Source organism: Oryctolagus cuniculus, chromosome 15 (assembly GCF_964237555.1).
Source record: "Oryctolagus cuniculus chromosome 15, mOryCun1.1, whole genome shotgun sequence".
In the NCBI taxonomy this organism is placed as follows: domain Eukaryota; kingdom Metazoa; phylum Chordata; class Mammalia; order Lagomorpha; family Leporidae; genus Oryctolagus; species Oryctolagus cuniculus.
This window is the reverse complement of record NC_091446.1, coordinates 18,072,741-18,097,088: the sequence shown is the minus strand read 5'-3', so window position 1 is coordinate 18,097,088 and position 24,348 is coordinate 18,072,741. Positions and strand designations below refer to the sequence as shown.

Genomic DNA, 24,348 nt, shown 5'->3' with positions numbered 1-24,348 from the left:
GAGAAGGGTCTTCCATCCACTGGTTCACTCCCCAAATGGCTGCAACAGCCAGAGCTGGTCTGATCTAAAGCCAGGAGCTTCTTACGGGTCCCCACATGGGTGCAGGGGTCCAAGCACTTGGGCCATCTTCTACTGCTTTCCCAGGCCATAGCAGAGAGCTGGATCGGAAGCAGAACAGCTGAGACTCAAACCAGCACCCATATGGGATGCCGGCACTGCAGGCAGCGGCTTTACCTGCTATGCCACAGCGCCAGCCCCCAGGCCACCTCTTGATATGCCACCCCCTTGTATTGGCATGCCAGTTCAAGTCCCAGATATTCTGCTTTCTATCCAACTTCAAGCTAACGCATCCTGGGAGGCACAGATGATGGCTCAAGCACCAGAGCCTCCACCAAGGTGGAGTTCCAGGCTCCTGGCTTCAGCCCGGCATAGCCCAAGCTGTTGCTTGTATTTGGGAAGTGAACCAGCAGATTCCTCCCTCCTTTCTTTCTCTCTCTCCCCTTTCCTAAGTCTTATTCTGCCTTTCAAGTATGTGAAAATAAACTTTAAAAACTTGTTGAAAATTTAAGCCCGGCTCAGTTATGTACCTTTTTGCATGCTGCCTGGGTTCCTTCTGGTTTTGCACCCACTGCAGTGCAGCTCAGCCAGGCACTTCTGCTTCTGGATGTTGGCTCCCGTTGGCCAAGGTGCCTTTGTTAGCCTCCACATGGTCTCATACTCTGGTGCACTTGCTCTGCCTTGTTCACAGGGCAGAACCAGTGTGCCAGGAAAAGGCAGAAGCCTGCCAGGACCCTTGAGATGTAGTGTTGGAATTGACACAATATCACCTCTCTTCACTCCATCAATTACAGCAGGTCCCAAGTCCAACCCAGACTCATGGGATGGGGAAATAGACTTTACCTCCTTATGGCTACCTTTAGGTAGCCCCGACATGCACACACTCCAAACCCTGACTCTCCAGCCTAGAGTTCAACACACCATTTTTAATTGCTTTTCAATTGACCAACAATTGCACATATTTGTGGGATACAAAGACCCAGAGTCTATAAGTCTGGTTTGAGTTTCCCAAGTACTCTCTTTCCAAGCTAAACTTCGTGTGTATTATGTAAACGTATGTTCAATGCCACATCTTGGAACATAATCAGTCACCCACTCCAAACACCAGAGGTAACAGAAGGTGGAAATACCTAAATCTTTGTGAAGCCAATATTAACACTTCAGTATCACCCAATTACGTAAGTCACCACTAAAACCTCATCTCCAACAGTATCGTAGCAAAATCCACAGGATTATGTGCAGTAATGCAAGAAGTGCTAGGAAACTGAGTGTCCATTTACATAGAATTGCTAGAAGAAATCCTTGAAGGGAAAATTTTTAGAACAGCTATTTTCCCCACAGAGAGCTGAGAGTTCACCCGAATGAAGGACCCGATCTCCAGACTGGCAGCTCAGAACTCAGGCTGCAATTTCCAAGAATGCTTTCACCCAGAATTCCATCTTACAAAGACCATTTGATGTCCTTGAACTCCCCATACAAGCACACTTCATTTTTCTTCAAATTACCTCCAAACAAATACATTTGTATTGCACTCATGTTCTGTAATCCAAATCCCATTCCTTCAACTTGTCTACAATATGAGACATGACTAACTCCTTCCCTGCGAGAATGTTTTTCTGATGTGCACAGTGACATCTTTTAAACAGATTCTTACAAATTGAACTTGATATACAGCATGTAAGTACTACTTGGGATGTGTGAAGAAATCTTTATTGCATAAACCAGCAAGTTCACCATGAACATGAACTCCCACCCCCACTCTGCTTCTCCCCTCTTGGGACCATATTGAGGTCTCTGGGCAAAAGGAGACATACACCTACCACCATCACCCCCACGCAGTCCAAATGCCAGTGGCATGTATTTGCTGACACTTTTCAGTGTAGAGAGAAATTTTGCACAAAGCAGCTCATTCATCTTTCTTATCTGTTCCTTCCCCACCCTCCCAATAAAAATCATAAGACAATTTTGAAAGTTATTTCATTAACGGCAAGATTGGGAATGAGAATCCCTTTTAGTGACCAAAAGAATTCAGATGAATTTTGGTCAAACAGATGCTGCTAATCCTCTAGCCATTAGGCAGCCCCAGAGCACATGTGCACCAAACCCTGACACTTCAGCACAAGGCTCAACACCTCACGTTCAATTTTTTTTTTCAATTGGCCAATAATAGTTGTACACATTTATGGGACATGTGATGTTTGGATACATGTTTACAATGTGGGTTGATTAAATCAGGCCGAATTAACAAACCCATCTTCTCCTATTTTTTTAACTTTTATTTAATAAATATAAATTTCCAAAGTACAGTTTATGGATTACAATGGCTTTCCCCCCCATAACTTCCCTCCCACCCGCAACCCTCCCTCCTATTCTTAACATTTTCTTGTCGAGAAAACATCTTAAATCAACTCTTTGAGAAACTCTTAAGATCTTCCTGTTTACCTGAAACTGTGTGCCCTTTGAACCACGTCTCCCATTCTCCTGTGTGCCAGTTGGGTTCCTTGTTCAAGGATGGACTCAGTGTGGCCAGGTCAGCCTCTCCCACACCTGGAGAACCAGCAGCATCCCGGAAGGGGCTCCTTCCAGCTTTAGATTCTTGTCCTGCCTACCCAGAATCTCCCAGCAGCACACTGGGCCTCCCCACTTCTGAACTGCTCTCCCTATCATTTCTATAGTGGGCCAAGTTAATCGGAAAAAAAATTAATCTGATGTTATGAGAAAGTCACAAAACAGAGACCGGGACTTGGGAGGCTCTTCACCTCATGCAGCTCCACCACCCTGACTTTCTAAAATTTTTAATCCCAAATTGTCAGGAAGCCATAACAGAAGGTTTCTCCAGATAGAACTCAGCATATTCAATTTCTTTTTGAGATTAGCCTGTGATGAGATGACTAAGTTCTTTTTCCTCCAGCAGTTCAGATGAAGAGTGACAGAGAACAGCTTCTGCCTCCCACCCCCAAGTGCAGGCACCATACGTGGTCATCGTAACTTTCCATCTTGGTTTCTGCCCCTAGGTTGCCCATATCAACCAAGGGCTGCAGACACTTTTCTTTGCTGCAACTAGGGAAGGGAGTTCCAATGGTACCCAGTGGGCAGAGTCAGGGATGCTGTTCAATCCCCCCCACAGTGCCCAGGACATCCCCCTACCCACCCGACAAAGAATTATCCAACACAAAAGGTCAGCAGTGCTAAGGTTGAGAAACCATGACTTAGAACAATGTTCTGCCAAGTATCTGCAATTAATGAACTTGAATTAATTTTAACTCAGTGAAAATTCTGATAGTGGAATAGTGTGACAGAAATGGATCATTGCAAACATACACTCAACAACTACCTTCAATACCCAACTACAGAATATGCAAGCATCATGCTGGGAAGAGAAGTTTAGGGCAAAGAATACATGGTCCCTGTCTTCACAGAGTTAACAAGGTTCTTGGCAAGATAGGTACCAGGCAAAAAATTATCTAACTAAGGTACAGTGGCAACTGTGAGCCGTACATGTGTGACAGTAAGTCAGGGTGGAATTTCACCTGGTTGATGTGGATGGTTGGTCAGGGGAGGCTTCCATGAGGACATTGTTGCCAGGTAAAGTTCTAGGGATGTTTGGAGCACACTAGGGAATGAGAAGTGTAAAGGCCTTTATAGCTGAAGGAAGCAGCATGTCCAAAAGTCTTGAAAGGAAGACAAATAGGAACACAAGAGGCTGGCATAGTTGAGAGGCTTTCAAGGAGTTCTTAGAAAACGTGCATTATGAAGAAACTATGCATGGGTTTCAAAAATTGTTTGCATCAAAATACATTTGTCTTTTAATTCCATCTTTCCATGAACTCTGTTTTGAAAAGCAGAAAGTCAGCGGTCTCCCATGTGCTAGTTGACTGTCCAAATGCCCACCAGAGCTGGGTTTGGGCAGACCAACTCCAGGAGCTGAGAACTTGATCTAGAATTCCCATATACCTGCAAGGCTGGGACCCAAGTACTTGAGCTAGAGTGCACATTAGGAGGAAGCTGGAATCATAAATGGAACCAGGGGTGTGCACCATGGCACAGTGGGTTAAGTTGCCACTTGATACGGCTGCAGCCACGTCAGGGTGCCAGTTGGAGACTGGGTTCTTCTTTTCCCTGTCTGGTTACCTATTAATGCATCTGAGAGAGAGCAGATGATGATCCAAGTATTTGGATTTCTGCCACCCACGTAGGAGACGAGATGGAGTTGCTGGCTCCAGGCTTCAGCCTGACCTAGTGTTGGCAGTTGTGAGCATCTGGGGGTCAATTAGTGGATGGAAGAGCGATTGATCAATCAGTCCCTCTCTCCCTCCATGTCATTCTGCCCTTCAAATAAATAAATTCTTTTATAGGAGAAATGGAGTCAAGACTCAAACCCAAGCAGTGTGAAAAGGGATGCAGGCATCCCAAACAGCACCTTATTCACTTTATCTAAAGCCTGCCTCTCCAAAAACTTTTTCAAGTGCCTTTCTTTGTATACCCCCCAAAAAAGTGGCACCATAAGAAGCTTTGATTTGGGGGACACTTAAGGGAGTTTATGAAGGAGTTAAATATCTTCTAGTCCACTGGCTCTCAACCCTGATTTTTATATGAGAATTGCCTGGGAGCTTTTTTGGGTTTTTCTTTTTAGTGCACATGTTCAGGCCCCACCCCAGACCAAAATAATCAAAATATCTAGGGGTGTTACCTGGGCACTAGTAATTTTTAAAACTTTGAGAAAGTGTGTCCTAAACCATCACAAACCCCACATGCACATGTCCTTCAGTAATATATAACTTAGTCCATAAAAATATGCCCAAAGATGAGTAAAGATTAATAAAGTAGTTAGTCAGATGCATCTGGAGCCTTCTACTAATAGAGAAGTGACTCCATGCTAAGGATGTGGTCTGTGAGTTGCCTTCATTACCCAAAGTTCTCTCACGCACACATCAACCTACAATAAATACAATTCTAATTCTTGTCTTTGGAAACCTACAAATAACTTCAGGGCTTCTAGAAAACAATCAATCCCCTGAGTTTGAAAATCTGCAAAAACTGAGGATCTACTGCATTTGGAAGACAGAAATGCAGAGGCAGGAACCTGAATTATATGATGCAGGAAAGCCATGGTAAAGTGAGAAAAAGAAAAATTGAAGCAAACTCTATCTGGTCATGCAGAGAGATGTTAGGTTTTTAAGTAGTTTCAAGGGGAATAAGGATGAAATTTGTTTCTAAAATTTGTAGTTTCAATGCTGCTTGGAATTACAAATAACTTATGAAGTTATGCAAGATACCTTAACACAGCTCAAGCAAAAGGACATTGTCTTTTGCTGACTTGTCCCATTATGATACAGAATAGGCCATTAAAACAAAATGAACATGACAGTGATAATTGCATATCATATTAAACCTATTCTAAGCACCAACAACACTAAAAAAGATCCAATATTTAAACTAATAAAGGTAGGCACAGAAGTGGGAAGTATTTCAACACAACTTATTATGCCAAACAGTATGGATAACTCAATAAAACAAATCCAGCTCCATGCCGTCAGCTTTGTATCAGTAGAGGATTCATTTGCTCTGGTTCACCACACACAGCCAAGCAGAGTTTATCAGAGACGCTTGGGATATACAGCATGTCTCAGTAGGACTCAGGACTGTGGCTCCTGGTGACAGCTCACTGGCACAATCGAGTGAGAGATAACCAATTGTTCCTTTGGTATTGCTTATATAATGCTTTGGACATCTTGGGCCAAAAGCAGTCAAGTAGGCCTAAGTGCCCCCAGTTGTGAACACAGAAGACCAAAGTAGACTGTGAATCTTTCCAGACGCTTCCATCTAGGGATGATCTCCAAATTCTAAGCTTACGTTCTAATGCCAGATAACTGAGATTAAGGGAAATAGGACAAAAGTCCAGACAAATTGAGATAGTAGAGAATTAAGAATATTTTGACTGAAAGAGATATTAATTCATGTTTCAATTCCAATTCTTTGTAAAATCAAAACAGTAGGAACCCAATTATTTGTTAGCCACACTCTTCCAGTGAGATAAACGCCATTCAAGTGACACACACTTGAGAGTTAGAAAGGCTCCAGTTACCAGTTGGGTCACAGTTTATGTCATCATAAACCATAATAAAATTTCTCCAGGCAAAGGAGAAACATAGTAAATCCTTTCTAGGGATCATTTCTTTACTAGTTTTATTTTTAACAGTAAATCAATTGATAGTGACTGTGACACAGGCATTTTGGATTTCTGTGACAAAGGATGACTTAAAACATTAATGAAGAAACCTCCCTTCAACAAGATGGCTTTCTGCAAGATGCTCATTTGCACTGTGTTCTTTGCCTTTGATATTTATTCCTCCAAACTCCAAGATAGATGCTGATGACATCTACAGAAAGTATATACTATAATTTCCTGACATAAAATATTTTTCTGATTCAACTTACAGCTTCATCTGAAAATCAGTAGATGGTAGGGTCATTTGCTCTACATTTTAGTTGCAGCTAAATGAAATAGATAACTGGTAACGTTCCTGGAAAGGGGCCATTTCCAACTCAACAGGTCAATCTTCATTATGTTTAGGAAACAGTGCTACATACAAGAACAATTGCCGTGTCCAACAGCAAATTAGAAATGAGCTTTTATTAAAACAATAGCCTACATGCTTTAATTATGTTTTTTGAACAAACAATTTAATTTTTAAAGGTTTGGCTTCTTACTTTTTTAAATGTCATTCCTTGAGATGTTTTCCCTTAAGTCAGAACAAACAAGATGATTTCTGGCATACCATCCTGTGGAATGGAGAATTCAGGAGCACACAGACCTCGGTACTCTCATCTTCCTTTGCGCTGACGCCCAGAATATCATGTGGAAGATCTCATCTCAATCATACCATTAATGGATGGCAGATTAATTGATTTCCTGAGATGTATTGGGATGCAACAGGAAGGTGAAAAGATTAAATGTCTTCTAGTTCCCCAGCAGGATTCTGGGAATTGAAGAAACAGCATCAGTCTGTCCTCATCAGGGCTGATCTAGTTGCGATATGCAAACAGCAATAGGGTCACCCTACAGTGTTACCCTCCTAGGGCAAAAACTTGCTCTGCTTATCTTGGGGGTTGAAATCAGAGAAAATGTTTACTGAGGGCTTCTTGTTGCCAGGCAATGAACCAGAAAGGCTCAAGACCTGTCTGGACCACACAGAGCCTGAGTAGTTACGCCAGCCTGTGGTCAGGGGTTGTCTTCTCCAAACCCTCTGCTCTTGTCTATGTCTCAGCATATCCTACAAAGAAGAAATGCAGACTTCATCTGGGACGTGAACCGGGAGAAGCAAACAGGAAAGGTTTCACAGAGGTGTTGATCCTTGAACCCATCTAGCAGCATGAGCAACGTGAGTGCAAACACAGGGGTGCTTTGGAGAAGCTTCAGGGTGAGGGGTACAGAAAGGACAAACAACATGCTGGAAACATCCACCAGGCCTACCAGTGGGGAACCAAAAATCCATGCTAAGGAGCTGGACTTGACTCCTAAGTAGGAGGAAGCTCCCTAAGGGTTTAGACAGGTATGTTAATATGGCCATATTAGCAATTTAGAATCATCTAGTTAACAAGGTAGAAGCTGGATTAGAGGGACAGCAAATGGAAGACCAAGCAGGAGACAATTGAGTTAATATGAGACAAAAACACTACCATAGCAGCACTGGGAATGGAAAAGAGGATAAATTCAATGGACTATGTGGAGAAATGGTGAACAAGCTTGGGACTGATTAGCTCTGGGAAGAGGAAGAGACCCAGATTCCCAGCCCAGAGGACTGAGTGATGCCATCTGTTAGATCAGAGTGTGTCAAAGGAGACACAGCTGGACAGGTGGAGGGGTGAGACAATGAGCTTACTTTTAAAAACCTCTGTCAAAACCTGTATCTTAGGGACTGGAGACGTGTCCTTTAGGATACGTGATGGATACAGACCAAGCTCCTTACTGCCATTGCATGCTAAAAGCAATAAAGGTAATAAGCATGGAGAACACCACTCTGGGTTCCCTTAATGGGCCAGCGTGGAGACCAGGTGTACACAATGGAGGAAACGTCAAACTCCAGTGACAAGGGAAGACCCATGTTCCCAGTTTGACCACAGGGAGGCAGCATAGAGTCCCCTCTTCACGGGCGTCAGGCTGCTCTGCAGCTGCCCTGATGCTCTGGGTCTCTTTGTTGGCACAGGGTAACAGGGTTCTACCGGCAGGTCAGCTCCAAGGGAGGCCCTGTCCATTAGCTTGTCACTTTCAACAAGGAGGAGACCTGGATACACAGTGTTTCACTTGGTAAACCAGTCCTGACTGAGCCCCAGTGATTTCTTACATATAAACGCATCCCCATACGGACACCTAAGCGTGTCACAGGTAAAGGTGACAGTCCCTGATGTCATCTACAACTCCACTGGCTGCTGCGTACTTTTCCTTTAAGATATTTCATAGTTTGTAATTGCATCAACACATGATTATTTCCTCAGCGTTTCCCTTACTGTTTCTGTAAGGATCTGTGTCTGTGTACCACACTGGAGACTATGGACTATGCGGATCAATGGTGAACAAGTACAGTGAACATGTAGAGTGGCTAACGTTTAACACTCAGTGCCTACTGTGTGTCAGATGCAGTGTTGGGTCCAAAGGATGCTGAACCGGCTGGGATCCTGCCCCCAATATCAACCTGCTTGTAGTGAACTATGGCTCAGACACTGTCCTCTTGGTTCGCCAAGGACATGGATTCTGATTGTTCAGAATAAACTCCATCAGCTCTCCCTGCACCAACTCTGAAATGCCCCCTGGGCCAGGCCCTCACAGTCAAGCCAAAGACAGCTAAGGGAGAAGGGAGCTCCCATAAGTCATCACACAAGGCAAGACCTGAGATTCGTAAAGCACTTCGAATTGCTCTTAAAAATGATAACATTTGCAATTCTTAAGAGAGAAATTGCACTTCCTCTAAGGGTCGCATTTTATCCTTCCATTTGGAGCTGTGAGAGGCTTCCCCAGTACCTCCTAATAAAAGGGTACTGCCCATTTCCCATAGCAAACACCACCCCATGGAATAGCACTGTCAAAGTTAAGGTTTACATACTTGTCCTTGAAACTGAGAATATTAAATCTTGATATGCAATGAAAATTTTCATGAATTAGTATGAAGAATTAAAGACCTAGCATGCAATTAAATGTGAATAGCTTTGGGGGAGAGAACAGTCCACCATTATTGTTTTATGAAGTGGCTTTAGCACTACATTTTCTCTCCAGCTAATTTCCACATTCATATAATTCTGCAGACTGAACGTCTTCCCCTCCGAGATTCAGTAGCCAGGGCTCACTAGCTCACTCTATGCTGCTCACAATCACATCCAGTTTGGTTGATATAAGTCACACACCATAACCATCCACCGGTTTAATTGTACAACTTTATAGTTTTTAGAATATTCGCTGAGTTATGCAAGCATCATCACTATCAAGTTTCAGAATATTTTCATTACCCCAAAAGGGCACCCCATATGTAAAGCAGCTACTCCCCAGTACCTCTTCCCCAAAGCCACTGGATATGGCTAATCTACGCTCCATCTGTATGGATTTGCCTACTTTGGATATTTACCTGTTCGCGGTCTTTATGGATAACTTCTTTCACTTAGAATAAAGTCTTTGAGTTTCATCCATTTTATAGTATGCATCAGTACTTCATTTTATTGCTAAATAAGATTCTACTATATGGATAGATCACATTTTGCTAATCTATTCATAGTGGACATTTGGATTTTTTCCACTTTTTGACTATTATCAATAACATTGCTGTGGACATCCAAGCACAAATGTTTGTGTGAGCTTTGTTTTTCTTGGGTAAATATGTAGGAGTGGAATTGAAGCATCACATGATACCTCAATGTCTCACTTTTTTAAAAACTAAACCATTATCAGCATACAGTTTAAAAGTACTTCTCCCCATTCCATGAGTTGTCTTTTCATTTCAATGATTGTTTCTTTTGCTATGGAGAAGTTTTTTCATTTTATGAAATCCTACTTGTATATTTTTTCTTTTGTACTATGTTCTTAAGATACTGTATCCAAGAAAATCATTGCCTACACCAATGTCAATAAATTTTTCCCTACATTTTATTCTAGTAGTTTTATAGTTTCAAATATTTATTATGTTCAAAGTCCTTGATATATTTTGAGTTGCCTTTTTTTTTTTTATTTGACAGATAGAGGACAGTGAGAGAGACAGAAAGGTCTTCCTTCCATTGGTTCACTCCCCAAATGGCCATTACAGCTGGAGCTATGTCAATCCAAAGCCAGGAACCAAGTGCTTCCTCCTGGTTTCCCACGCAGGTGCAGGCGCCCAAGCACTTGGGCCATCCTCCACTGCCTTCCCGGGCCGCAGCAGAGCTGGACTGGAAGAGGGGCAACCAGGACTAGAACCCAGCACCCATATGGGATGTTGGTGCCTCAGGCGGAGGATTAACCAAGTGAGCCACGGTGCCAGCCCCTTGAGTTGCTTTTTATATATGGTGTCAGACAGTGAAACAATTTTATTCTGCATGTGGAAGTCCAGTATCCAGCTTTCCAAGCACGCTCTCAAACAGACTATCCTTCTCCCTTGTGTGTTCTTGGCATCCTTGCTGAAAAATCAATTGACCACACATGCATTGATTTATCTCTAAGTCCTATATTCTTTTTTTTTTTTTTTTTTTGACAGGCAGAGTGGACAGTGAGAGAGAGAGACAGAGAGAAAGGTCTTCCTTTGCCGTTGGTTCACCCTCCAATGGCCGCTGCGGCCGACGCGCTGCGCTGATCCGATGGCAGGAGCCAGGTACTTATCCTGGTCTCCCATGGGGTGCAGGGCCCAAGGACTTGGGCCATCCTCCACTGCACTCCCTGGCCACAGCAGAGAGCTGGCCTGGAAGAGGGGCAACCGGGACAGAATCTGGCGCCCCGACCGGGACTAGAACCCAGTGTGCTGGCGCCACAAGGTGGAGGATTAGCCTAGTGAGCTGTGGCGCCGGCTCTAAGTCCTATATTCTATTCCATTGGTCTATATGTTGTTTATATGCCAATACCATGTTGGGTTTTTTTAACCTACTTATTTAAGAGCAAAAGAAAGTAGATAGACATAGAGAGAATGACAAGACTATTTTCCAAAGCATGGTACCATTTTGAATTCCTCCCATAAATGTATAGGAGGAAATGGTTTCCACTTTCTTCATAGCCTCATCAATACACCAATTTTTATTATAGCCATCTAATGGGTACAAAGTAGCATCTCACTGTGATTTTGAAGTGCATTCTCTGATGGCCAGTGATGTCCATGACTTTCTGAAGCCTAAAACTCTCAAGTGTGATTCTGACCCTTTTTCCCCTACAAAGTAAAAAAAAAAAACTCTAAGAACTTAACACAGTCAGGGGATCTATAAGACCGCTATCCTGTAAACAGAACCTAAACGTGATGTTAGTGGTATCAGGGGAGGTGTTGGAAGGTGCAGTTAAGGTAAGCATGCGTGGAATATGCCCATGTTCTTAGGCTTCCAGAAAGAAGGGTATTAGAGTCCCATTTGAACTCTAGCAAGAGGGGATGGTCCAGCCAGGAGTCCACCAACTCCTTATGACATCATGTGTGCTTTTGTTGACATTCATTTCTGAAACCAATGGCACAGCTCTCAGTTGCCCAAGTCCCTCTTGTAAATGATCTTGTGAGGGAAACGTTCATAACCCAGTAAGACAAATGGGAAATCAGGTCAGAGACTTGTGTGGTCTTGCTCAATTGCCTTGGGAGAAAATATGGGTTGGCCTGCACATCAGCCCAACCATGGATCACAAGAAGATGCTTTAAGATTGTAAAACCAAAAATGAGTGGACTGAATCGAGCCTGTTCAATCTGAAATTTCCAAGTTGTCAACACAAACTGTTTAATTTTAAATACATGAAATGTTTTTGTGCCAACTTCCCTCACCTTCTCTGTCTGGTGGCCTTGCTGTAGGGGAAAAAAAAAGCACAACACAGAGGGACAGAAGAACTCCTGTTCCTGAGGTTTGTGTGAATCACACTGGATTACAACAAATTGTGCAAGTCACTGGCTTAGGCAATAGGAGACTTAAAAAAGACACTAAGACACGGCATCACTTTCAGAAAGATACCTGTTATAAAAGAAAAAAAATCACTATTTTTATGTTCATCTCTATGACTTATATGATCTTTATCTGTAAACCCAAATTTGGAGTAAACATTAAAATTCATCTATTAGCAACTCACCATCAGTGACATCAAATCACTAGCTCAAAGTTATTACAGAACAGAAGGGAAATTCAAGGGCTAGAATGCTTTGTGTGGCTGTGTGTCACCAACAAGCTTTTGGCTGTTGATCAACATGGAGTGGAAAAGGTCATTTAAACCATCCTGAGCCCGAGGTTCTGCCCTCGGCATGAGACCTCTTCCTTCCTCTGACCGTGTCATTTGCATGCACCTGACTCAGACTCCCAATCTGAGGGAAGCACGGAACCCAGGACCAGCCAATCCAACTCCAGTCAGGGACTTCTGCTTAGAAGCCTTCTCCTTCCACTGGACTTGAAGCTCAGGATACTTGGGGACCATAATGCAAAGAAAGCTTAGCCAACAGAAGAAACTGCCACCAAGACAGAAACATTTCTGTTGGCAAAATTTGAGCTTCTGGATACACCCGTGTCTGAAAGCAGTCATCTCTGGAATTTTCCATTATGTTAATAGATCACCCCACGTGTGCATGCCCAAATGCTTGCTTCTGTTTGATTGGTTTGTTCCATTTCATCTAAATCACCTGAAGCAGGGTTTATGTCAACTGCGAGTGACAGTTCACAGTGGACACCCAACTTGAAGTTCTGTTTTCCTCAATGACCATCCTGTCCACCTAGACTACACGCAGTACCAACATGCTATTTGAACATGCATCTTTGTGCTTTAACTACACTCTCCTGATGTACAGACAGGGCAAATCCTTTCAGGTTCCAGGAAACACACCAACTGGCATCACCACCAGCTTGCCCACAATGCTCCCTTCCTCTCTTGTGATTCTGAATAGCCTGTCTCATGGACCACCCCCATACCTGCTCAGCTCCCATTCGCCTGTCTCCCACTGTCTGCTCAGGTGCATCTTTAGCCACAGAGACACAAGCCCAATGCACGAAGCACAGCTTGGCAGCACCCTTACAAGGCATTCCCAATTCACTGCTCTGCCTCTCACACTTTCCTATTTCCAGTCTAAATATGAATTAAAGGGTTTTTAACTACTATTACAATATGCTCATTAGCATAAGCAATAACCATTCTGAATGAGGCCTTTATTTTTCCCCTACTTACTAATCTTAGGGGAATAGCGCCAGGCACAGCAGGGATCCTCCCAGCACCAATCCAACCCAGAGTCCCCATCATCCCACAGCGGGTCTCTGGTAGTAGTTGTAAATATTCACAGCTAGCAAATTTCGCCTAAGACTCCCCACTGGGGATAGAAGATGTGTGTATAGAAGTCCTGAACCCTGCTCATGTCTCCTTCATGTCACCTCCCCGACAGCCCCCCTCATCACTCCCTGACACCCCAAAACTTTTTAGCAGGCAGGAGCAGGTGCCTCATCACTCACACTGGGTGAGACTTCATTCCTAGGCTGCTCCCAGGAAGCTCCCCAGCTCCCGATCAAAGAGTGTTAAATCACAAGGCATTCTTCCATGTTTATCATCACATGTTTCCACCTAAAATCGTATTCCCCTGGTGTTAAGACCGAGGTTATTTTTCAGGAATCAGGGAGAGACGTGCACACACACACAGCACAGAGGGTTTACTATATGTACGGTCTTGGAAGTCAGACTGTTCAAGCTTAATTCCCAGGCCAACCATTACAGAATCACTTTTCTCATGTATTTAGTGAGGATAATAATGGAAGCCCATAAAGTGACAGAGAAGATCAAAAAGTGACCACATGGACAAAGCCCTCAGCACAAAGCTTGGCCTGAACCAAGTACTCAGTAAACACTGGCCATTGGGACAACTACTTCTCAGCGTAACATAGGAGTTCATCCTGCCCCTGGCCTCTGAGTAGCAGTGGTAGACCTCATGGTCCCTCAAGTGTGCATGTGTACAGGGGCCTCACCAGAGGAAGCCTCCAACAACACCCACCTCCCTTCCACAGGCTGTCGCCAGGGCCCTGGCCAGCAGCTGGACTGCAGTTGGGGGTATTTCTCTCTACCTCAGCTCTCATGTCCAGCAGTCTGTGTTGATCAAAACACAACCACAAGCCAGTTACCCAATCCCGGTGTCGATGGTACCAAGCTGAGTAAGCCTGGTGTATGGCTACATCCCCCGAGATCTAGCTCATGGTCTCCTTGCTTCAGAACTTGAGGTGTGGACTGAAATGCACATCGTGGAGTAGAACCCCAGTCCAACAGAGCCAGGTCCTCTGCAGGGCCCTGCCCATTCCCAGGAGGACCAGGGCTTAATGGGGTGTGGGGAGCAGCTCGGACTAGACTAAGTTACTGGAATTAAGACTTATTCTATGCATCTGCTCTCCTCTGTGGGGAGCAGCTCGGACTGGACTAAGTTACTGGAATTAAGACTTATTCTATGCATCTGCTCTCCCACAATATGGCGCTGGGAGAGAAGTAAACAGCTTCCGCACAGCTGCCTCCAGTTCAACCAATAAACTGTAGGACCTGCTCCTGATTGGAGAGCAGCGTACTCGGCGTGTGGGCAGCCGAGTTGGGATTGGCGGAGGAGGACTATAAAGGAGGAGAGAGACGGCATGCACCAGGAACATCTACGGGGAACATCTAGCTGAAGGAACACCTGTGCAGCCCCCGAGAAGAGCCGGCCGGCGGTGTGCCGCTCCCCTGCGGAAGTGGGGAAAGTGGCCAGGGGGAACTGCCCTTCCACGGAGGTGGAAGGGATAGTAGCCAACCCGGGAAGAACCAGCAGCAAACCCGGGGAGGGCCGAGCAGACGAAAGAACAGCGCAGCATCCTGTGTCGTTCCTCCACGAAGAGGGGGAGCGACATAATGGTGCCGTGACTCGGATATGAAGCCTAGGCAGGGTTTAGTGTCGTTCCTCCACGAAGAGGGGGAGCGACATAATGGTGCCGTGACTCGGATATGAAGCCTAGGCAGGGCTTAGTGTCGTTCCTCCACGAAGAGGGGGAGCGACATAATGGTGCCGTGACTCGGATATGAAGCCTAGGCAGGGTTTAGTGTTGCTCCTCCACGAAGAGGGGGAGCGACATAATGGTGCCGTGACTCGGATAGGAAACCTAGGACAGATAGGAAACTTAGGAGGGAAGAAACGGGAAGAAGCAGGAAAATACCGGAGAGAGAGACTAGCGAAGAGCCTAGGGGAAAGCCGGACGAGAAAGGTGCCGGAAGAAGCTATTGAAAGCCTAGGCATAGACTCGGATATGGACTGTGGGAAAGAAGTTAGGATTGAAAGCGAAAGTGAAAGCTTTCATAGACTCGGATGCGGACTATGGCGGGGAAGCTAGGAGACTGAAAGCGAAAGTGAAACCTGGAGGAGGCTTGGACTCGGATACGGACTGTGGGGAGTAGCCAGGAGAAATGAGAGGAATATTGTTGGAAGAAAACTTAGGGAAACACACCGGGTAGAGAAAAATGTTAGGGAGGATGAAGCCGCGAGTGCAGGCCAAGCCATCTTGGAATTCTTCAAGTCACCCTGGGGAGCAAGAGGCGAAGATCTGGAACCAGAGGCAGAGACGTGGGCCGCCAGAATTCGCCAGGTTAGTCCAGGGAACTTGGACTGAATGCCGGTGGTGGCGGAAACATTCGCGGAAGCCGCCGCGTGCAGAGAGAGCACGGGGTGTTGGCGCGAGGCCGTGGTGTGGGCGCGAAGTGCGTGGAGACCGCGGAGCGTGCGCGCAGAGCCGGGAACCCGCCGGCGGGGCGAGGCGCCAGGAAGCCGCGCAGAGCTGTGAAGCCGCCGCGGGGCGGGCGCCGGCGGGGCGAGGAGCCGGGAAGCTGCGCAGATGAGAGAGGCGCGGGCTGAAGCGGCTCAGCCGGAAAGCTGCCGAGAAGCAGCCTCGGGGCGGGCGCAGCCGGGAAGCCGCGGGGATAAGAATGAGAGCGGGAAGCCGCAGGGATAAGAGAAACAGAAGTTTAGAAGTAAAGTGAGAAAAATAGGAATGCTGGAAGATAGAAGTAAAATGGGAGAAATAGGAATGCCCAGAGATAGAGAAATAGAGAAATAAAAAGGCCTCCCTACAACACTGCAATGTGAGAGCTTGGATTCGGTCTGCCTAATCAAGTGAGGCGATGAGCACCTGCGGGCAGCTAGCAGCTTATGCGCCGCAGGTCACCGAAGACAGGCACGAATTAACATCAGTAAGGCTTCCCCACAATACAACAATATTAAGCTTGGATTCGGTCTGCCTGATTTAAGGCGGTAAGCGCCAGCAAGCAGCTCGACCAGAGTATGAGCTGCAGGTCACCGAAGATAGGCACGAACCAACACTAATAAGTCTCCCCCACAATAAGGCAATGAGAAGGCTTGGATTCGGTTTGCCTGATAGAGCTTGTAAGCCCCTGCAGGCAGAGCAAAGCATGCGCTGCAGGGCACCGAACACAGGCACGCATCAGCGCCTAAAAACCTCCTCACAACATGGCGAAGAGAGGACCCGGATTCGGTTTGCCTGATGGATAGGACTTGTAAGAGCCTGTGGCAACTCTAGCAAGTAGAGCAGAGTGTGTGCTGCGGGACACCGAAGACAGGCGCGTATCAACGCCAAAAAAATAAAAAGAAAGGGGGATCTGTGGGGAGCAGCTCGGACTAGACTAAGTTACTGGAATTAAGACTTATTCTATGCATCTGCTCTCCTCTGTGGGGAGCAGCTCGGACTAGACTAAGTTACTGGAATTAAGACTTATTCTATGCATCTGCTCTCCCACAATATGGCGCTGGGAGAGAAGTAAACAGCTTCCGCACAGCTGCCTCCAGTTCAACCAATAAACTGTAGGACCTGCTCCTGATTGGAGAGCAGCGTACTCGGCGTGTGGGCAGCCGAGTTGGGATTGGCGGAGGAGGACTATAAAGGAGGAGAGAGACGGCATGCACCAGGAACATCTATGGGGAACATCTAGCTGAAGGAACACCTGTGCAGCCCCCGAGAAGAGCCGGCCGGCGGTGTGCCGCTCCCCTGCGGAAGTGGGGAAAGTGGCCAGGGGGAACTGCCCTTCCACGGAGGTGGAAGGGATAGTAGCCAACCCGGGAAGAACCAGCAGCAAACCCGGGGAGGGCCGAGCAGACGAAAGAACAGCGCAGGGTCCTGTGTTGCTCCTCCACGAAGAGGGGGAGCGACAATGGGGTTCCTTTGACGTCCCCCTAGGATGTCCAAGGACTGTCCTCGGGGAAGCGACTTCATAAGGCCTCCCCAGACTACATCTCCCTCCTCTCATGTCAGCTCCCTGGCTAGTGGGTAAGACCAGAGGGCCACATGGGAGCCGCTTTCAGTTTTGCCACGTCCCTTCACCAAGTTCAGGAATGAGCCTGGGGAGATGGGGTGGGAGAGGAGGTGGAACAAATCCAATAGGACCCATCTTGTGCCATCACCCAGGGCAGCTCCTTTTGTGCAGGAGGACCTGACATCATTAAGAAAAGTAACCCATTCTTGGTAGAACTCCAGAATGGGTTACCATTGTGTCTTTTTTCTTTTTTATCCAAATTAATCACCAGCAAATAAGAAGTGGAAGGATGCTTTGAGGGAGGAGGTGGAAAGGTGAGGGGTGGGGGCTGGCAGCTGAGACCCACGTGCATTCTTCCAGTGTTGGGGAAGGAGGAAGAAGAGGAATTTCAGACTCCGGGCTCCCAGCCAGTGAAGGAGGAGCCCTCAACCCCTTCCTCAGTCATCCCCAAGCAGCTGTGGCTCCTGCATGGGTCACAGGCTTGAGGTGGATGCAGCTGGCAGGGCCATCAGCTCTGAACAACCAGGAAAACAACCACTGGCCATAGTTTTCTAGTCTTCTTTTCAACAAGGAAAAGCAGACCCCGTCATCAGCCTTGGACCATCTACCATACAAAAGGGGAGACATCTTTTATTCTACCAGACCAGCCCTCGCCAAAAACTTACCTGGCAATTTGTACACCTGTACTTACACAGAGAGGCACAAATACACACACCCAAAAACACACATACTCCCAAAGGGACACACATAGATACACACCTACACAGAACTGTTACAGGAAGATGGTGGTGGAGAAATTGTTACCTCGGTTCTTTGTTTCACATGGAAGAAGAATTTCCAGGTGGACAAGCAGAGAGATTTAGATAGACTTATTAGAGTCAAAAACCTCCAGCCAGAGCGGCTTGGAGAGGGGCTTCCAAAAGATGAAAAAACCCAAAGAACCTCATGGCACTGGGGTTTTTTAAGTTTAATTTCGAAGGAAAAAAAAAAAAAAAAACTTGACAATTAGATGGGCATTCAGTTATCAGGTGGGGACAAAACCCATCAAAAGGTCTGATTTACCATTCTCCATCCTGTCTGGCCTGCTCATAATAAAACAAAAAAAAACAGAAGGGTGGGATAGGTGACTTGTTTCTACAATAAGCTTGGAGCTCAGGAAGAGCTCCCTTGCTATATTTTTGGTAAATTGGAGATTGCGAAGGAAGGAGGCGGCCCCTTTGTTCTTGCTAGCAATAATGTTTGGGGGGAGGAAGCAAATATTTTACAGCCCAAATGCCATTGGGACCACCCTGACTACCTATTAACCCATCTTACTCCTCACAGCAACACGCATACACACACAGGCACACGCGTACACAGAGAGACATACATGCATGGACATATAAACACCCACACACACACATGAGCACCTGAGGTTCACTTTGCTCCTCCCCAGGCAGTTTCCAGAAACAGCATCTCTTACACAACCCAAGGACATGCAGGAAATGGCCCCGCCACTCCTACTCTAAAGGGGTTTCCCAGCTGGAACAAAGGGAGCCACCATCTGCATAGGAAGACATAAGCCTCCCAGAGCCCCGTGGAGGAGGGCTAGATCAGACACCATCCAGGCTAGGTGGCTGTCTCAACAGGACTGCCCTTATCTCTTCACCCCTCACTGCCTCTGGCAGCCTTCTGACCCCAGTGTGGACTGCAAGCCAGTCCCAGAGCTTCCTCTCTGGGGGCACCGTCGGGAGACACCGCCATGCAGCTAACCTCGCAGCATCAGGAAGGACCTGTGCCCTTGCCTCCATGCCGACGCCCAAAATCGCTTCAGGGGGCAAATCGTCCTTACAAACCACGGCCGGGATCATGCTCCAATCCTCCCTGAGGAAGGGAACTTTGCGCTGAAATTTCACTCCCCTCGAGAAGAAGCAGGCAGGTTTCACAGCAAGGAGCAGCCTGCCCAAGTGGAGCAGGTTGACAGGCAAGGGGGCGTGTCTGGGAGACCCGTGACAGAAGTGCCACACAGTACCAGAAATGCCACGTAGTGCCAGTCCAGCTACTGCAGAGCTACAAGTGTCAGAGTTAAGGCGCATCTGGTGTGGATTCTGTCCCTGCCACTTAATGGACATGAACATTCTTGCATGTTACTTAAACCCACGGAAGTAGACGCCTACCTTCCTGGTTTCATGGCCCCTGCAGCCTGTAACCACTCTTCTCTGCTAACAGAATTGCGATTTTCCTTCAGGCTGAATGCACCCAGCTCCGCCCAAGTGAGAGCACTGGGCTTGGAGCAGAGCAGCCCCACGTGCTCCGGCCTTCACCCTGATGCAGGGTGGCCCAAGCCTCACCTTAGACCAAAGAGACTCAGTCCTGAGACTTGCGCTGGAACTCTGGAGAAAAAAAAGATCTTCCTACTGCACTGGAAACCGAGAAACGGAGAAGCTACTGCCCATCACAGTGAAAAGCAGAACCAGGGGAGGGAAATTAGTCCTGATGACATCATTAAGACTGAGGTTCAGCTGTGCCCAAAGTCTTAGAATTTCTCCCAACGTGAATCAACCCCCCTCGGTTTGCCTAAGACAATTCTACCTCAACACTCACAACCATAAATCCCAAGTCATACAGTCTCCTCGTCTCCGTATCTCTCTATGGCAATAGGGAATAACATCAGCGCTTACTTTCCCTCTAGAGCCACGGTGAGGCGTCATCAAAAGGATGTGATCAGTTTAAGAGACTCAACCAGGAGTGGGCATTGTTGCACAGTGGGTTAAGCCACCATTTAGGACAGGGGCATCCCACATAAGAACGCCAGTGTGAGTCTGGCTACCCTGCTTCCAATCAAACTTGCCGCTAATGCACCTGGGAAGGCAGCAAATGATGGCTCAAGTACTTGGGTCCCTGTCACTCTTGTGGAGACCAGGATGGAATTCCTTTCTCCTGGCTTTGGCCTGGCCCAGACCTGGCTGTTGCGGCCATTCGGGAAGTGAACCAGACAGAACCAATTCTCTAACTCTCTCTCCCCTTCTCTGCCTTTCAAATAAATTAAACATTAATTTAAAAAAAAAAAAGAAACTGGACCAAATTTTAGGACAAATTAGTAGCAGAAATGTTCACACTCACCAAATATTCGCTGGGCTTCCCTCTGTCCTCCAGTCCTCTTGCAAGGATCTCAGCGGGGCCGTGCACCCAATCCTGGCCAGGGAGCCAAGAGTGGAGTTTCACCTCCTCACACGTCCTCTCTCGCCACCATGACTCCAAACAAACCGCGGCCCCACAAGGTTAACGCAGCGGATGGCTAGGTCTCCGCGTGAACTGCTAGACCTACATCAACTGGGTTAAGCCATAGAGATGAGAGAGGTTTTTGCTGTCATAGCACAGTCCGCCCTCCGCCAGCTCCTGGGAAGGGTTCCACAGCCACGCAGGTGAATGTCCTGAGCATCTGATTCATCCAAGCAGGTGGAAGCTCCACCCCCCAGACAAACGTCATCCATCTCCTAATTGTCATCCCATCTCCCAAGAGCTAGGGCCAGCCAGGCTGAGATTCCTCCCGGAGATAATCCAGGACTTGGAGGAAGGACCCGGCTTGGCAACGCTTTGCAGCACTCTCAGTACTAAATCTTAAATGCTGATTTCTTGTCTTGGCCCAGAAAACCCATTCTGACCTGGCTCCTCCTTACTCTAGCCTGCATCTCCTACCCAACCCCCTCCATCACCAAGCCCCTCCCTACCTCCCAACACCCCCCTGCAGTGCATTAGCCTCCTTCCATGCTCAGGGCTGGGCACAGCTGCTGCCTGTCTGCTGGGCTTTCCCCGGGGCTGGCTCATTTTCAGTTCATGGGTCTCGGCTTTTCCCAGCAGGCACTTGGCTGGGCCCGCGTGATCCCTCTGATGACAACCTCTCCAGTGTCTCTCAGCCTCTGCTCCTTTCCTCCTTCTCCTCTCTTCTCCCTTTCTCCTCCCCTTCCTAGTGTTCTGCTGCCTCTTTGACTTCCCTAGCACTGATTGGTTTGCTCTGCATTGGGTGAAACCCCACGCTCTCCATCTGGGTTTTCTCATCGACTCTCATGACCACCCCAGGTACCAATCAGCAAAAATCAAGATACTTTAAGCCGAAAGTACATTCATTGGTGGGCTACTGTGTAGCTCGCACAATCAGTGAAACACCTGGAACCAGTCAAGATTGGAGGCCAGAATCTCCCTGCTTGGGTCAGAGCACAGGCAGAGCCTGCATAGCACCCACCTCTGGGCGTGGGTCCCACTGCTGTCGTTGCCACCATCGGCCTTGGATGCACCTGCTGCTGCCTGAATCAGCGCTCACTGCACTTGCACCTTTGCACACTTACCTGCTCAGGCCAAGGTCTTAGGCAGAAATATCCGATTGTACCAGCTGAGACCAAAGCTTTTCCTTGCCTTGGGGGTGGAGATATCATCAGAGTCCTTGAGTGACAGGAGGGTTGCCTGCTGCAGTAAGCACACAGGGCAACTCCCAAAGCATAAGAAAGAGCTTCAAGTGCTGTCCAGCTCTAAAAGGAACAAGTGCCCACTCTCGTCGAGGAGGAAAAGTCAAATCACAAAGTTTTTTACTTTATTTCTTGTATTTACTTGAAAGACAGATGAACAGAGACCTCTTATCTACTGGTATACCCCTGTAATGGCCACAATAGCCAAGGCAGGTGACTAGGGGAAACTAGGAGCTGAGAACTCTATCAGAGTCTCCCACGTGAGTGGCAGAGGGCCAGGCACTTGAAGGAAGCTGGAATTGGGAGCTGAACCAGGATCCAAATCTCGGCACTGCATTATGGGACACAAGGGTGCTAACCAGCGTCTTAACCACTGCACCAAATACCTACCTCATCACAATTTTAAAAAATCCTTGCCATTACCAATGGCACCTCCACTAAAGAAATGTTGAACAAATACTTACAGACTGGCCACTTGAAAAGAGGCCTAACCCAGAGACTAAGGGTCCCACACTTCTAGCCACGTTCTGCTGGTGTGGATGGGCAAAAAAGCCACCCCCTCAGACATCTGTAGCTCAAGTTTCTCCTGGGCTTGTGGTTTCCCGTAGCAGAGCCAGACTATGGAGCCTCTCAAGTGTTGCTACCCAGTGTGACCTGGGAGCCGGCAGCACCGGACTCTGGACACACTGACCCTGAGGCCCCACTGCCACCTCCTAGGCCAGAATCTGCACCGTAATACGATCTCCGGTGATTCCTGCACCTAGGAAAGTTGGAGATGCACTATTCTAGAGCTTATTCTCCATACTGCCTGTATGTTGGGGATTTTTACAAAATACATGCTCCACCCCACTCCCAGAAATTCTATTATAATTGTCTCAATATCTGGCCTGGGCATCAAAAGTTTGAAAAAGCTCCCTGGGTAACTCCAATGAGAATCCAAAGTCAAATTCTACTTGAGAAAGACACAGTTGCCTCCCACCCACAACACCCCCAGACAGCAAAGCGTATTTGGGAAAATAATGCCAAGTCAGTAGTCATCTCTCCACACTCTCCCTCCTGAAGGGTCACAAGGAGGCACCATTTGCCAAAGGTGGTCCAGTCCCAGGAAGTGATTCAAAAACCACAGGACATTGATGTGGTCCCCACCACTGAGAACTCAGAGCTTGATGGTTCTTCATTTGTTTTTTAATTCACTTATTTATTTGAAAGTCAGAATTACAGAAAGCGAGCAAGTGAGCAATCTTCCAACCACTGTTTCACTCCCTAGATGGCCATAACAGCCCGGGCTGGGCCAGGTCAAAGCCAGGAGCTTCTTCCAAGTCTCCCATACAGGTGTCAGGGGTCCAACGATGTGGACCATCTTCCGCTGCTTTTCCAGGTGCATTAGCAAGGAGGTGAATTGGAAGTGGAGCAGCCAGACTGAAACCGGCGCCCACATGGGATGCCAGAATTGCAGGTGGCAGCCTAAGCCATTACACCCAACACCAGCCCTGATGGTTCATCTTTTTTCCCTACAAACATTCAAAAGGGAACCCAGAGGTCACAGTATCTAACCCTCTAATTTTACAGCAGGGGAAACTGAGGCAGAGAGAGAGAGAGTGCGGAACATCCACACCACTGTCCACTGGTTGCACACCTGTCTGCCACTCACTGTGTCTGCAGGGGAGAGCATGCCTGAGGAAGATACGCTGAATGAGTGTGTGGTCAAAAGTTCATCCCCAAAATGTTCACTATTAATAAGGAGGTTAAGACTCCAGTCAATCCAGCCACGACCGCAGCCCCATGAAAGCCATTTACTCAGCGTGCTCTCATCTGATTACGGGTAGGAACAGTAATTGGAAACAGGCTTTCTCCATGGGCTGGGATTCAGGAAATGGAAACCTCTAATGCAATTCTGCCTGGAAGAGGCAACGCGCACCATTGCGTGCAGCGGAGACGCTCACAAGGCCTCCCTGGGGAGCAGGAAGAAGCGCACATTCCAGGAGGGGTAGGAGAAACAGGCTTAGAAGACAAGATCACTGACATCCGGGAACCGCATGGCCCCCTGGATAGCGGCACAGGCACCCCACTGGCTGTGCCAGTGCCTGGGGACAATTGCTACAACAGGAATTAGGCAAGACTGCATTGCTGGTTGTGGTCTTGGGGTTATCCTCACTGAGTACATACAGGGTCTTAGCAGCCAGGTTCTCTATTCTCATGATATCATTTAATCCCCAAAACCAGAGGAGGAAGCTGAGGCTTATAGTGGTTTGAGTTACTTACCCATAGGCCCAGAGAGGAGTTACAAAGCCAGGAAGGAGGCCCATGAGCCTCAATCTGAGCCCAGAGCACTGGCACCCACTCCAGCACACGGTCCACCCTTACCCATCACCACAGCCTGAGCTCCTCATCAGGACCTGCTGCTCCTGGCAG

General features: G+C 47.2%; 1 long non-coding RNA gene across 3 annotated transcripts in view; it reads right to left on the bottom strand.

The window, feature by feature from the left end:
* Positions 1-24,342, bottom strand: part of LOC127484245 (uncharacterized) — a 104,166-nt gene extending 79,824 nt beyond the window's left edge. For all 3 annotated transcript variants that reach the window (XR_011382264.1, XR_011382265.1, XR_011382266.1), the window contains exon 1: positions 20,597-24,342. This is a non-coding gene — a long non-coding RNA (uncharacterized lncRNA). The remainder of the gene's footprint in view (positions 1-20,596) is intronic.
* Between the last annotated feature and the right edge of the window lie 6 nt (positions 24,343-24,348).